Genomic DNA, 15,821 nt, shown 5'->3' with positions numbered 1-15,821 from the left:
ATAACTTTATTCCGTATTGTTTTCAGAATAATAGGTGTCCAAAACAAGGCAACATATGTCCAGATTGACATATTGCGATTCCATAGTGGTATGGAGGAGAAGCTTGAAAATGAATATGGATTGCATGGCATAAAATCGTGTGCTATGAAATAGTAGTTCCCCTTTGAGTAATATTACAGACCCTGTTCTGGGTCGCTGGTTCTCAAATGCCTTTTATATCTTCCCCTCATAGCCATCATGACTTTTTCTGCCCTTCATTGGCCTTCACTGTCCCTCCAACATATACACAATCAGCCTTCCATAATTCCAGCACATCTGAAAGTAGGAGTGGTCTGTTGGGGGAATCTCCAAACTCCCCCAGACCTCTGTGAATTTTCTTGGAGTAGGGATTTCTAAGATCATTTTCATTCTTTCATTTTCAGAAAAACTCTGACATGAGGGGAAAAAAGCATATGACACTAGCATCCTATCCTGAATCACAGGCCAGCCTCTTGTTAGGATTTATGCTCTGAGTGCACTTATTTTTTATGAATGTATTTTTATTTTTAGCCTAAGCTACCTGGAGTCTCAACTAATCCCTTCAGACCAACTATTTGTCCTCAGTACTTATAAATATCTATCTAAAATATGTGTGCTATGGAAACTGGTCTGTACAAAATGGAACTCAGCTGGGGGATTTCAATTACTAGTGTTGTTTATGGCTAACAGTGTCCTTAAGGAACCCGGAATCTCATTTTGTGACTTAGATGCTCCATCTGAAAACTTCGTATATGTATTCTCTTCTCTTCCAACAAGGATATCTTATTTTTTAAGAAAGATAAATCAGATTTGCATCACACTAACTCTTTAGAAACTGGCTTGTAAAACACAAGAGAAAGGTAACAGCTCAAAAAGAGTAGGAGAAAAGCACAAAGGCTATGAAAAGCCCCATAATTATATGATTGCACCACTCAAGTGAAAATGGTAAAACTATACAGGCACATTATATAGCAGGACAGAAGGTTACTACAGCTCTCCATTCTCCTCAGAAAAGCTTCTGTGTAGAGTGTAAGGTGGTTAATGCAGAGATTCACAAGTGCTCAAAGCACAGAGAATATATGTTTATGAAGTGCTCAGCCATAAATGAAACAAATATATCATAGCCCTTTCCCCTCAAGGCTCAGGAACATCACAGAAGAGAGGGCAGAAAGAGTGCAAGAGCCAAAGATTGGGGACGACTGGAGAGAGAAAGTATTTTCTGAACATGATGGAACTGCTGTGCCCATTTATTTACAGCAGCTGTGCTGGATAGATAAGAAACAGACAAGATCTAGTCAATCAACATTCTATCATGGATGGGAGGCCAACATGGGTCACCACACCTTGTTGAGGCTATTTTACCCAGTAAGCCACTGTCACATGGCAATACACAGATTAACAGAAATGGGTTAAATTAAGAAGTAAGAATTAGCCAATAAGAAACTAGAGCTAATGGGTTAAGCAGTGATTTAATTAATACAGTTTCTGTGTGGTTATTTTGGGGCTAAGCTAGCTGGGTGACTGGGACGAACAAACAGTCTCCCTCCAACAGGGGAAGGATTGTCAATTATTCTGAGAGATGTAGTGGATAGCCCTGGACCCACAAAGCATCCCTAATTGGACTCAGTGGGTTACAAATTAAAGGAAGGAAAAGAAAAAAAGGAAGTTAGGAAGGAGACATAGGGAGGAGGAAACCAGGAGGAGTTAGAGGCAGAAATTGGGAATGTATATAATTAAATTGCGTTGTGTGCATCTATGAAATTCCCAAGGAATAAAAATATTAAATGAAAACCCCTCAAAATATTAGATGAAAACCCCTCAGGATTGTCATAATTCAGACACACACACATACACACACAAATTTGGTACAATGTCCAGGAATTTTGTACAATTAAAATGATTCTGCAAGTGAAATTATGGATTTCTTTGCAGCAACTCTATAATGTTTTGTTTAACTTGTGTCTGGGCCAGTAGGCAGCTACAAGCTAAAAGGAATACCTTGGTGAAATAGTGGTCTCATTTTGGTTCTGGATAAAATTTTTCTTTCTTTCCGACATTTTTAAATCTTAACTTTATATATACACATATAGGTCATAGACCATTCCTTTCAGACAGAGACAAATCTTCAAGAAATAAAGTGTGGAAATGAAGGAATTAGCTCCCAAACACAGACTACCAAACAGTCAACACATTAAGAAATTCAAAAGAGGCTTTAGTGTTTAAATAGAAGCATGTCTCTGCCCTGACCCATCTGTTGCTGTGTTAAATGTGCTACAATAAGTAACCAGAAATAAACTTCAGAGAGAATATAACTTGGAAGAGAAATCTAATAATCCTTAGAATTTTCACTGATAACAAATTAATGCATTTCTTTACCATCCAGAAAAATAAATCTATGGACACAGTGGAAGTTTTGGTATGCTGCCAAGAAGGCTGAGGTACCTGCTGAAGGAAATGGCCCCTCAGTTGCAGCATGATATCTAACTGGGCTTGGGCTCTCTGTTGTATTTATGTTGTATAACTAGGATTGCTTTGGGTTTAGTCTAGCCAGATTTGTAACTTTGAGCATTAACTCTTCTGCCTTGGAAGTAACAGTAGGTATTTATAATAGCACCATGGGCAGAGTCACAGCCCCATCTGTTTTGTTCTTGCCCCAGAAGCATAGCCATCTCCAGATGAAAAGAATGAAACACAACACAAAACAGTACACCACTTTCAATAATAGAGGTTAGGCAAAATATGTACATCTTTCCCCATCCTTGAGGCAACAATAATGACTTCCAATGTTTCGCTTACTAAGGTACTGTTGGAGTCTAATGCATTTGGGATTAGGCACAGTCTCAATAAACAGTATTAGCAGTGATGAAAGGGGGTATGGGATTACCATGGAAGATATGCAATAAGATGAAGTAGGTGAGAGCAAGTGAGGAGGAAGTTCAGCATGGGGACGAGGTTATTTTATAGGAGAATAGGAAGATAGTCTATTAAGAGCTCATCTGTTCTTACTGAAAACCATCCATTACCTGTTTTACAGTCCATTAGAAGAGACCTTACAAAGTTATCATTGCCTTATTTCACATTTATCAAGAAAATTTCACAATCATACCTTTAATTGGTTTGAGCACAACTGTATAAAATGCTTGTAGATCATCTACAGCTTTGCGGAAATCTCCTCCACTAAAGTATGCACTAATTAATTTCATTTGGGAAATTAAGAAATGTGTTCCAACATCAACTATATCCTCCATTGAATTATAAATAAGAACACAGAGTTCTTTTGAATAAGCAGAGAATTTTTCTGTTCATACTAACCCACACCCCCACTATTCTCTGGACTTCCTACCCAGAGACAAGGGACTTTTCCGCAGCTGCATTCCCTATTTTGCTTAGATAAGAAATTAGTATTTCATCACCCATTGTCCAGAACAGCTGCTCTGATTTTTCCTAACAGCCTAATGGGTCTCATTAGCCATAAATATAAAATAAGAAAACTGGATTCGTGGGCCAGATCTCCTCTCCACACTAAGCACATCAGCTTCCACGAACTGCTTCTCATCTGAGGCTCTCTTTGCTTGAGAAAAAGGATTTGAAGGACAGTTAAGTAATGTACGTGGGTTCGTTTGGGTCATGTAAAGGAGCTAATGAAGAACAAAAGCTATCACTGTTAAGCTCTTCAAGGCATGCACCGGGAGATCGAGAAGAGGCTATAGGGGAGATCATGTCTACTCCAGGTGCAGTACTGTTCTCATCTGAGGAAAAAAGGTAGGAGTGTTGGTGAGTGATTGTTGAGGGTCCACTTGCTAGTGAGAAAACAGCTGGGCTTATTGCTTCCTCTTTGCCCCATGTCTTTGAGAACATTTGTTGTTATTTCTGATTATCTAGTATTGATCACCTAAACTTTTATGCCACCCTCGCATTGTGAACTGACTAGTACCTTGGGACCAAAGAGTAGAAGGTAGGTGAATATCCCACAAAAGGAAAAGGAGGAAGTAACCTGTGAGAAAATCTGAACTTCCAGGAACAATAAACTATTTTTCTACTTTTCAAAGATTTTTTTCATGGTTTGTAAGTACTTCTTCCCCTCCCCCCAAATTTCACAGGATGGCTTAGGAGATCTGTGATCACATCTACCGCATTTTCATTTCAAGTCCCCTCCCTCCACCAAGGTTGAATTGCAGCTTCCTACGCTCCAATGTTTTCTGCACATTTGCTTTGTGACTTAAATAATGAATGATGCATGATTGCATGATTTAAGATGACAATTATTCTTTGAGTGCAAATCTCAAGAATAAGGGTGATAATTATCCACAAGAAAAGCTAGAGCAGGAATACACTGGCAGAATGATGTTCCTTTCATGCCCTTTTCCTTCTCTCGGCTTCTTTGTTGGTGTGTTTTATTTTGTGTTCTCAGAATCTCAACTCTTTGCTTCATTGCTAACCTTTAAGAACTGCACAAAGGTATAAACTCTGAAAGTTCCATGATAATCCAGGAATGCCCCCATGCTCTCTCACACACATTTTTTAATATAGATACTCAGAAATGTGTGTTAGGGGATTTGGTCCTAAAATGAGTTTCTGTGAAATTAGAAAAAACCCTCAAACTATTGTATTATGAGTTAATTTAAAGATTATACCTTATTCAGGGCTGAGACTATAGCTCAGTAATACAGCATTTGCCCAACATGTGTGAAGCTCTAGAGTTGATTCTAATAACTAGAAAGAATTATGTTTCATTCAAATGTTTATTATTAAATGATGTATTATTACACTGAGAATGTGTTTTACTTTCTTTAAACATACCATATTCAGTGAATATTTGCTGATCTCTAGCTCTGTTCTATATAGACATATTTTATGCTTCATAGACTTCTGAAGAGCCTGGAGCAGGTTTGTGATTGGACTACCTCATGAACCTCTTTTTCCCCAAGTCCCTTTACCTCCAGTAGGGTCAGCACCAGAGCCAGAATCCCATGCTTTTTCATAGAAATTCCCTGTGCTGAGGTAGCATCTCATCCCAAGTCAGAAACCGAGCATGTTTGCTTGAAAGGTAGTGAGTCTTTCAAAGAGTCGTTGTCTGTCCCTCCTCATGTCACGACCATTCTCTAAATAGGGGTACGCTATTTCCCCAAGTGATCCTACGATCTCACTCAACCTTCCCTTTCAGTCCCTCCCTCCCTTTCTTTCTCCCCTATGTTTTTTCTCTCTCTCACCACCTGCTCCCTCTGATCTTACTTTTCACAACACAGTGCATTTCCTTTAATCAGTATGGAGCATCCTGAAACTAAGGTGAAACCAAATTCTGGCTTCACGCCCAGATATCACTTTCTGAAGTGACAAGCGTTGGTAATAGGAAGGTTTGCAATTATACAGATCATTGCTTTGACCTGATACAAAGTCAAGCAGCCCACAATACAGGAACAGAAAGGCTTAACTACTATAGCTTACTGAGCATTTTGAGAACATTGGAAGGAGCTGACCTGCCTGCTTCCCTAGTCAGTCACTTTGCTTGTCTTCACTTGAAGCCCGTGATGAACAGTACAGCTCATATGCTCTTCCCCCAGTGAACTCCTGTCTCAGAAAGGAAGACTTAATGGCCTTATTACCTGTGTTCCTTTTCACCGCAATCCACTTGAAAATGACTTGCACAAAAGAATAGGACAGAACCTCTAACTGCAAGACTGTATTATAAATATCTGATTATCACCTACACCTTTTGTGTCTTAACTTTGGCGACTTTTTAAAAAGGCTCTTTCTCATCTTCCTTTAAAACAAAATCTTTCCATTTAGGGTAGCTTAGCATGAGATCTATGAAGAATAGAGTTGGGAAGTTGCTTTTTTTTTCAAAACAGATTGTGGTTTTCTAATCACTTTCAAGAAAATGAGGGCAAGATCTTCAAATTATATGAGTGTTTGTCACCCAGACAAGGCAAAGGCAAGAACTGTAATTGAACCTCTTATTACTTATCCTCTCTGACTCTCTCAATTCAGCTTGTCTTGCAGCATCTCTTTTTCTAAGCCTTGGGGAATTAGAAATGGAAATGAGATGTGAAAGCAGGGAGGAGCCCCTGTGAGAAATATTCCACATTCTGGACTTGGTAGTCAGTCATGGGGAAGGAGACGTAAAGGAGTTGGAAGAAAGGATTAAAAGCATCCTTGAAGCCACAAAGGGGGAGCCAGCCTTTATCAGTTTTTAAAGTCTTAAGAAGTCAAAGTGTGAATTGCCTTCAGTTTTAGGATTTACTTGTATATTATTCATGACCAATTACATCCATTTATATTTATTTCTTGAGTCTTCAGCTTCTAAGGAAAAGTTCTAATGGAAACGTCCATTATACTCAGCTTTGTCTTTCTGAACAGCCTACTTTTTCCTCTCATTCAGTGTCTTGAGAGCACAGAGAACTCTACTTAGAATGTGGAAAACTGGGCTGAGTGGCTCAGTTTAAGAAGTAAGCATAGTTGTTTCTTCATTCTCTCTTCATGCCTGCTTTGGAGACTGACTAGAACTTATTTATCAAGAAATCTTTATCAACCTGACTTTTTGCTTTATGTCTTCATCAGCCCCACTTGTTGCTTTTGCCCAAGATAATGCCAACTAAACAATTAATAAGTGAATTGGGTCAGTAAAATTTTGTATTATAACATAAAGCACACTGCTGGGGACCCTGCATTTTCCCCAATGTATTCATTGAGTGACGCTGCTGTGGAACAGCTGAGATATGAGGCTATTATATTAGGAACTATGTTCAAAGCCTCTCTAAGCATTGAATAAATGGGACCTCCTGAAACTGAGAAGCTTCTGTAAAGCAAAGGACACTGTCACTAAGACAAAAAGGCAACCCACTGACTGGGAGAAGATCTTCACCAACCCCACAACAGACAAAGGTCTGATCTCCAAAATATATAAAGAACTCAAGAAACTAGACGTTAAAATGCTAAGTAACCCAATTAAAAAATGGGGCACTGAACTGAACAGAGAATTCTCAACAGAAGAAGTTCAAATGGCCAAAAGACACTTAAGGTCATGCTCAACCTCCTGAGTGATCAGGGAAATGCAAATCAAAACAACTTTGAGATACCATCTTACACCTGTCAGAATGACTAAAATCAAAAACACCAACGATAGCCTTTGCTGGAGAGGTTGTGGAGTAAGGGGTACACTCATCCATTGCTGGTGGGAATGCAAACTTGTGCAACCACTATGGAAAGCATTGTGGCGATTTCTCAGGAAATTTGGGATCAACCTACCCCAGGACCCAGCAATACCACTCTTGGGAATATACCCAAGAGATGCCCTATCATACAAAAAAAGTATATGCTCAATTATGTTCATAGCAGCATTCTTTGTAATAGCCAGAACCTGGAAACAACCTAGATGCCCTTCAATGGAAGAATGGATAAAGAAAGTATGGAATATATACATATTAGAGTACTACTCAGCAGTAAAAAACAATGGCTTCTTGAATTTTGCATGCGAATGAACGGAAATAGAAAACACTATCCTGAGTGAGGTAAGCCAGACCCAAAAAGAGGAACATGGGATGTACTCACTCATAATGGGTTTCTAGCCATAAATAAAGGACATTGAGCCTATAATTCGTGATCCAAGAGAAGCTAAATAAGAAGGTGAACCCAAAGAAAAACATATAGTTATCCTCCTGGATATTAACCTTCATCAGGCGATGAAAGGAGACAGAGACAGAGACCTACATTGGAACACCGGACTGAAATCCCAAGGCCCAAATGAGGAGCAGAAGGAGAGAGAGCACGAGCAAGGAACTCAGGACCGCGAGGGGTGCACCCACACACTGAGACAATGGGAATGTTCTATTGGGAACTCACCAAGGCCAGCTGCACTGGGTCTAAAAGAAGCATGGGATAAAACCGCACTCGCTGAACATAGCGGACAATGAAGGCTGCTGAAAAGTCAAGAACAATGGCACTGGGTTTTGATCCTACTGCACGTACTGGCTTTGTGGGAGCCTAGGCTGTTTGGATGCTCAACTTACTAGACCTGGAAGGAGGTGGGATATCCTTGAACTTCTCACAAGGCAGGGAGCCCTGACTGCTCTTCGGGCTGCTGAGGGAGGGGGAGTTGATTGGTGGAGGGGGAGGGAAATGGGAGGCAGGTGGCGGGGAGGAGGCAGAAATCTTTAATAAATAAATAATAAATAAATAAATAAATAAATAAATAAATAAATAAATAAAGGACTCGTTTAGAGCACGCATCTTGAACTACAATCACAATGACCTTGTTTCCAAATAGGATCACATGTTGAATGTCCCAAAGGCAGTGAAATGTGAATGGCAGCGTACAACATACTATACTGGGAATGTGAGGGAAGGAATGAAGGAACGTGCAGATATTGATGCAACTTTATTATGCAAACAAAATAAAAGAAGAGCTACCTCTAAACAGGCTTTGCTTTTATTTTTATAAACCTAGTACTACATGTTTACTCGCTGTAGCAAACTTTCTTGTCAGATTACCTTTGGACCACCAACAGCCTGCATATAATGACCTGGAGACTTATTATTAATTATGAAAGCTTGGCCTTAGCTTACACTTTTCTCCAACTTGCTCTTATAACTTAACCCATATTTTTAAATCTACATTCTGCCTTTTGACTTGGTTGCCTCTTCTTAGAACAGTACAAACTGACTTGCTCCACACCTGCTACAAAAATTGTGGGCCTTGATTCCTCCTCCCTGCTTCTCTCTCTGCTCGAAAGGCCTGGCTATTTTTTCTTGCCTAGCTATTGGCCATTCAGCTCTTTATTAAAATCATCACAAAGCACCTTAGGTAGAGACATATCTTTACAGTAAAAATAAATTTCCACAAATTTCTCCATTTTGTCTAATTAAAAAGGAAATGGTTTAACTCTAACACAGTGAAACTTTAAACAATGAGAAAAATTATCAGGTATTGTCTAAATAAAAAGGAAGGGGTTTAATTCTAACATTGTAAAACTATATACAGTATTAACAATTATCTGGTAAGAATTACATTCACTATGCCCAGTCCCTTTGCATTTGGCAAATTCAGAGAAACTACTTTATTATCTATCCTATATTACTGAGTCCAATGTTTTATATCTAAACCACTTTCTGTTATAACTTGCGTCACAATCCTAAAAATATCTTTTTAGATATAAAAATAGACATGTTATTACATAAACAACTCAAGCTTTTATGTCTCTCAACCTTATATATTTTACATCTCTTATATACGTTTCTTTTTTGAATTTTGTAACAGGGAAAATTGTAACTATAACTATCTAGTCCTTAGATCCATCAAAGACTTCTGAGTAAACAGGAAGTACAAAATAAGACACATCTGACCCTGTCTCGAAAAACCAAAAAAAAAAAAAAAAAAAAAAGACACATCTGAAACTATAGAGATGACAGAAACAGATGATTCCTATGAAATGTCGAGGCATACATCTTCAGCTTTCAGACCTAGAATGTCTAACAGACTTTTCTATGAAGCAGGAATTTTTTTTTTTTTTTATTTTCGAGACAGGGTTTCTCTGTAGCTTTTTGGTTCCTGTCCTGGAACTACCTCTTGTAGACCAGGCTGGCCTTGAACTCACAGAGATCCGCCTGCCTCTGCCTCCCGAGTGCTGGGATTAAAGGCGTGCACCACCACTGCCAGGCTTGAAGCAGAAATTTTGAAGGACTGTTCTACCTATTAGCAAAGTTTGACAGTCTCCTCCTTTTGTATCCTGCCTGTTCAATTTGGACAGAATACTGTCAGCAGTTAAGGCTGGTCAGTTTCTCACCCAGTGACTAATTTTGCCACAATAAAAGCAAATTCCACATGAAGGTTCCTCAATGTCCACTATTCTCTCTTGAAATAAATTGGCGTTGCCAAGAGAAAAATGTGTATCACTGTCATGAAAACCCTTAGGTTATTAATATATCTTAATGACATATTCTGTAGATCTCTGAAATGTTTGAAGACCATCTATCTAAAGTATACCTTTGTTTGACCTTGAAATCATACCTAACATGATTACAAGTTTGACTACAAGTTAGATGACTACTAACCTGTATTTCTTAATTATCTTCATTAGTTTATAATAGATTTTGAGAGTTGTAAATTTACATTACATTGTTAAATGAGCTGCATGGTACAATCTCAGATAATATAACAAAAATAACCTTAAAGTTGTATCAATATCAAAAATCCATACCAATTCAAAATATTGAAGACTGGTAATTGCTTTTTTAGTTTAAAAGTAGATTTAGTAATCTATCTTTTATCCTATCATTTCTATATCACCCTTTTTCTTTTAAGAATGAGATCCTTGAATCTAATCTCCTTTTCTTATTTTCTTCCTTGACTCTGTTTAACAGAAACTTGTAATCAACAACCCAAAATGATGATAAACATTGATTATCCATTGGATGAACAAAAAGTATCCAACCGACATCTTAGGAATGTGGACATCATGTTCTCTTCCTATTATCTGACAACATCTCTAGAAGACCCTGAAAAAATTGAGACAATAGTCAAGTCCTGGGAAAGCTAGTTGTCTTATTTTTTTTTTTTTTTTGTTTAATCTCTGTATAATGGGAAAGTGCAGGGCTTATCTGAAGTCATGCCTGAAGTAGTCTGTGAGGCTGGACCATTTCAACTGGCAACTTCGTAATTGTTCTGGATGCAGAATTTTGAAGAAACTGTAAAAAGACGTTCTGAGAGTCTGAATCATCTGGGCTACTTGTTTTCATTGATGTCTGGTTCTTTTCTTTTCTGAAAACAGAAAAAATTTGAAGGTAACATATAGATCTGTATTAACACAAGTATTTATTGTGTGGTATGCAGTCAACTAAGGATGAATTTTGTTCTACATTTGAGCAGTTAAAAGAAATCTGTTAACTTTATAAGTCTATTTGGACTGTAATATAAATCTCTATCCATGCTGCATGAAAGTATGCATGTAATGACAAGTCATGAGGACTCTGTGGTCAACAAGATTTATCATGTCTTATTCAGTCTCAGAGCTGTTCCCATATTGAGGGTTCAGCATATGCATACCTGTCTTGTAGTTTGTTTTGTTGTTATTGTTTTTTACTTTCTTTATGTGTTTAGCCAAGATTTTCAGGAGGTCTCTCTGATCAAATCTGGTCTTTCTTAATTCTGAAGAAGTCCATAACTTTTTGTTTCTTGGGGAAACAAAAGTAAAACTACTCCCCAACACAATATATTTTCTGACTTCCATTCTGAAGAGAAGAAATTCTTGAAGAAAACATATATATGTTTAATTTAGCCATTTCCATAATTCAGTGTCTCTCAGCAGCTATTATTTTTGTTCATTAGCATTCAAAAAATTTTAAGTTAACAAAGCACCATACAGGATCTAGATACCCTGTTTTCCCCATATTTTTGTGGCTTTTCCCTTTTATATTACTTCACTCTGTCTTTAAATTCTTTATTATTTTTAAACTATTTATTTTTTATGACTCTCTATACCTGTTTGATTTTCTTTCTTCAGCATCTAAGCACATTTTTAAGCATACTATATTGGCTTAGGGGTTTTCTTGGTCTGATCCTGACTTTTTACTCATTTGCGGTCTTCTCTAAGTAAGTGAGCCAAACTTTAAACTGCTAAGTGGTGGCTAGGCCCTCTTCCAGGTGGTTCCACTTATTACATGGCCTGGAGTCCGGCTCTGTCCCCTTCAGGTTGGTAAGAACAGAACCTCATGTCTGTGAACACCAAGCTGGGGCTGGTGTATCTGCCCCAGCTCCAGTAGACACTTCTTTCTAGTCTCCCACCTCCGAGTAGCATGCTACCTGCTGCTCATAAACCTTATTCAAGTTCTCAGTAGCAGTGCCTCTTAAAAGTGCCACACATCTATACACCGCAAGCACTGGGTTTACTTGCAACATTTTTTCAGCTTTCTTAGGCACTATGTGGATTCACATACCACACAAATATTGTAAATTTTTTGTCAGACTATCTTTGGACTGCCAACCTGCAAACAATGACACGAAGTGATGGAGGTGGGTCATCTTTCTATCTGTTGTTTCATTGGTTAAGTAATAAAGAAACTGCCTTGGCCCCTTTAATAGGACAGAAAATTAGGTAGGCGGAGTAGACAGAATAGAATGCTGGGAGAAAGAAGCCGAGTCAGGAGTCGCCATGATTCTCCCACACCAGACAGACACAGGTTATGATCTTTCCTGGTAAGCCAGCTCGTGATGCTACACAGAATATTAGAAATGGGTTAGATCAGTATGTAAGAGCTAGCCAATAAGAGGCTGGAACTAATGGGCCAGGCAGTGATTAAAAGAATACAATTCCCGTGTAATTATTTCGGGGCATAAGCTAGCCATGCGGGTGGCCGGATGCCGGGGATGCAGCCCTGCTGCTCCTATTACAACAACGAAGACTTATTATTAACCATGAATGCTTGGCCTTAGCACAGGCTTTAGCTCAACCAACTTTTATAACTTAATTAACCTATATTTTTTTTAAATCTGTGTTCTTCCACACCTGTTGTATAGCATTTCTTATTTGACTTGCTTCATATCTACTGGTGAAATCTCACACACCTAGATTCCTCCTCCCAATTTCTCTCTCTGTCTCTCTGTCTCTCTCTCTCTGTCTCTCTCTCTCTCTCTGCCTTTAAGTCCTACTTAGTTATTGGCCAGTTACCTCTTTGTTAAATAATTCAGAAGACAACTTAAGTAGAGACATATCTTTATAGTGCAAACAAATATTTCATATAGGCTATGTTGAAGGGAATTGAATTTTAGATTCAGGGAAGTATAGTATATTTTAAAATTAGCTAAGGATGTTTTGTACTTTTCAGCCTATGCATACTTTAGGTGCCAGCTCTTTGGATTCTGTCTTTGGAAGTAAGGATAGTGTCACCCAGTGTAACAACTATGGAAGTAACATGAAAACTTGGAAGAAAACCATTCTAAGAAGCGAAGAAAAAGGCTGAAGTGATGAACACTGAAACATCTAATTTATTTCTCATGGAATTTCCAGAAGTAAAGGAAATGTATTTGAATAGTTGTAATATTTTTGTTTGTTTGTATGTGAGAGACAGGGTTTCATGTAGCCTAGGCTGCCCTTGAACATGCTATACAACTAAGGTTGACCTTGAATTCTTGATCTTGTGACATCCATTTCACAAGTGCTTGAATTACAGTTTGCTCCACCACACCCACGTTTATACTGTATTAGGGACTGCACTCAGGGCCTCAGGAAAGCACCCTATTAACTGAGAAGGGAAAGTAAACTTTAATGAGTAGTTACAGATAACTGAACAAACAAGAAGGAGGCCAAGGAAGACAGGAGAAGTTGAGTGGACCATGTATCTGGACCTGTGTGCATTCAAAGTTGGATGGGCATGAAAACCAAAAAGGGACAAGAATGACTACAGTTACAGAAGCAAGGGAGATGGTGGAAACATTGATTCAAGAGATGTGAGTCCTGTAGCACAGTGCAAACTGACTGGGGACCTAGACTAACTGGTTTCAAAAAAATACAAGCATCCAGTAATGTTGCATGGAGAGCGGGGGGAAGGGGGCTTTGTTTGACCCAGCAGCCTGGCTAGCTTACACCCGAAATAACCACACAGAAACTGTATTCATCTAAACACTGCCTGGCCCATTAGCTCTAACTTCTTATTGGCTAATTCTTACATCTTAATTTAACCCATTTCTATTAATCTGTGTATTGCCACATGATTGTGGCTTACCAGCAAGATTCTAACCAGCGTTCATCTCAGGTAGAAGATCCATGGCATCTCTCACTCTGCCCTTCTTCCCAGCATTCAGTTCTTAGGTAGTTCAACCTACCTAAGTTCTGCCCTATCAGGCCAAACAGTTTCTTTATTGATTAACCAATGAAAGCATAAACAGAAGGACCTACTACACCACAGTAACTACTAGTGTCTGTGGTAGCAGTGGCAGAAATAGGAGCCACATTCAACAGATCTGAGAAATGTGGAAAAAGAAGATGTAGGAATGGGATAAGTAGCTAGAAGAGGGAACCATTGTGAGAGAAACGCAAGGTGAGAGACAACATGTGAAGTCCTACGTTGCAGGAAAGTTTCTGCTAATTTTGAATCCTCCTCAAAAGCTATAGCATGGAAACTCACTTAATGGAAATTGGGGAGATTATGAGAAAAAAAAAGGGGTCTCAGGTTGTGATGATTCTCTGAATTTTATGGCACTGCATTTTCCTTCCAAGTAGATTTTCTCCGATTTTCTCTGTCTTTGCATTTGAGTGCTGGTAGTGTGCTGTGAGGTTTTGCTGTGTCTCCTGCCGGAGCAAATTTCTGGGAAGTTTTCCCTAGTCACACAACCACTGGGTGTCCCTGGCCATCTTCGTGACAGCAGAGCCTCTGACAGTCTGTGACCTGCCTTCCCACCATCACACTGATTGGTGACTGGGAGGTAAGGCCCCAGTCACAGCAATACAGAAGAAATAAACAAAACTCATTTGGAATAAACCAGGGATGAAAATTGAAAATGTTCACCACAACTGCTTTTCTGTGCTTGACACACTTCAGAAGCCATTCTTCCTGACAACATAATCAAGGTTAGTGGTGGGCTTAGCATTCTTTTTGCTTGCTTTATTATTAGGATGTTGCATTTTCTAAATGAATGATCCTGAGAATAACCTTGTGGAATGGCAACATCATTTCTCAGAAAGACCTGGTCTTCTACTTCATGTTCTACTATTCTTCACCCTAGGTACCAATTGCCATTTCAAAGAACATAATTAAGATGCGAAACGTGCTTTCTGAGACAGAGGTATAAAATGTGAGCTCTGTGTAGGGAGAAAGAATCTAGGCAAATAATCAGAGGGGAACATTTCACCAACATGGCACTCCATTTCACTTTGCTTTGGCTGAGACATTTGGGGGAAAAAAACTGCCTTGAATGGTCATTTCTTTTTTTATTTTTTAAAGCTTTTTTTTTTATTGAGCTCTACATTTTTCTCTGCTCCCCTCCCTGCCTCTCTCCTCCCCCTTCCACTCTCCCCCAAGACCCCCATGCTCCCAATTTACTCAGGAGATCTTGTCTTTTTCTACTTCCCATGTAGATTAGATCTATGTAAGTCTCTCTTAGTGTCCTCATTGTTGTCTAAATTCTCTGAGATTATGGTTTGTAGGCTTTTTTTTTTGCTTTATGTTTAAAACCCACCTATGAGTGAGTACATGTGATAATTGTCTTTCTGTGTCTGAGTTGCCTCACTCAAAATAATGTTTTCTAGTTCCATCCATTTTCCTGAAAAACTCAGATGTTGTAATTTTTTCTGCTGTGTAGTACTCCATTGTGTAAAGGTACCATATTTTCCTTATCCATTTTTCAGTTGAGGGGCATTTAGGTTGTTTCTAGGTTCTCGCTATGACGAACAATGCTTGAATTCAGTTCATCAGGAGATTTTGGCATCTCCTTTTCATATAGAATAAAGCAAATGTGTTTCTTTCTAAAGTATTAAGGCCTTATGATAAAGAAGTTGTACAACTGAAAAAAAGCTCTTCATTGAGAGAGAACAGAATGAATGCAGAACTGAAAGTCCATATTTGGGTCTCATAATGGTTCTGACACTCGTTGATGGTTTGTTGTTGGGTGTTCACTGGGTCAGACTGTGGAAAGTGGAGGAAGCCCTGAGTGAATGTATGAACAGAGATGAAGTCCCAAGGCAAGGTATGTTAACACCCAAATGTCTCAGACCCATGGGAATGGCAAAGTCTTCTCTAGTTTAGGATCAGGGAAATGATGTTTTCCATTGGTCCAAGTACAAGTGTTTACAAATGATTAACTGGTTTATACCATT

This window comes from Chionomys nivalis, chromosome 3, assembly GCF_950005125.1.
Source record: "Chionomys nivalis chromosome 3, mChiNiv1.1, whole genome shotgun sequence".
NCBI lineage: Eukaryota > Metazoa > Chordata > Mammalia > Rodentia > Cricetidae > Chionomys > Chionomys nivalis.
This window is presented reverse-complemented; position numbering follows the sequence as displayed.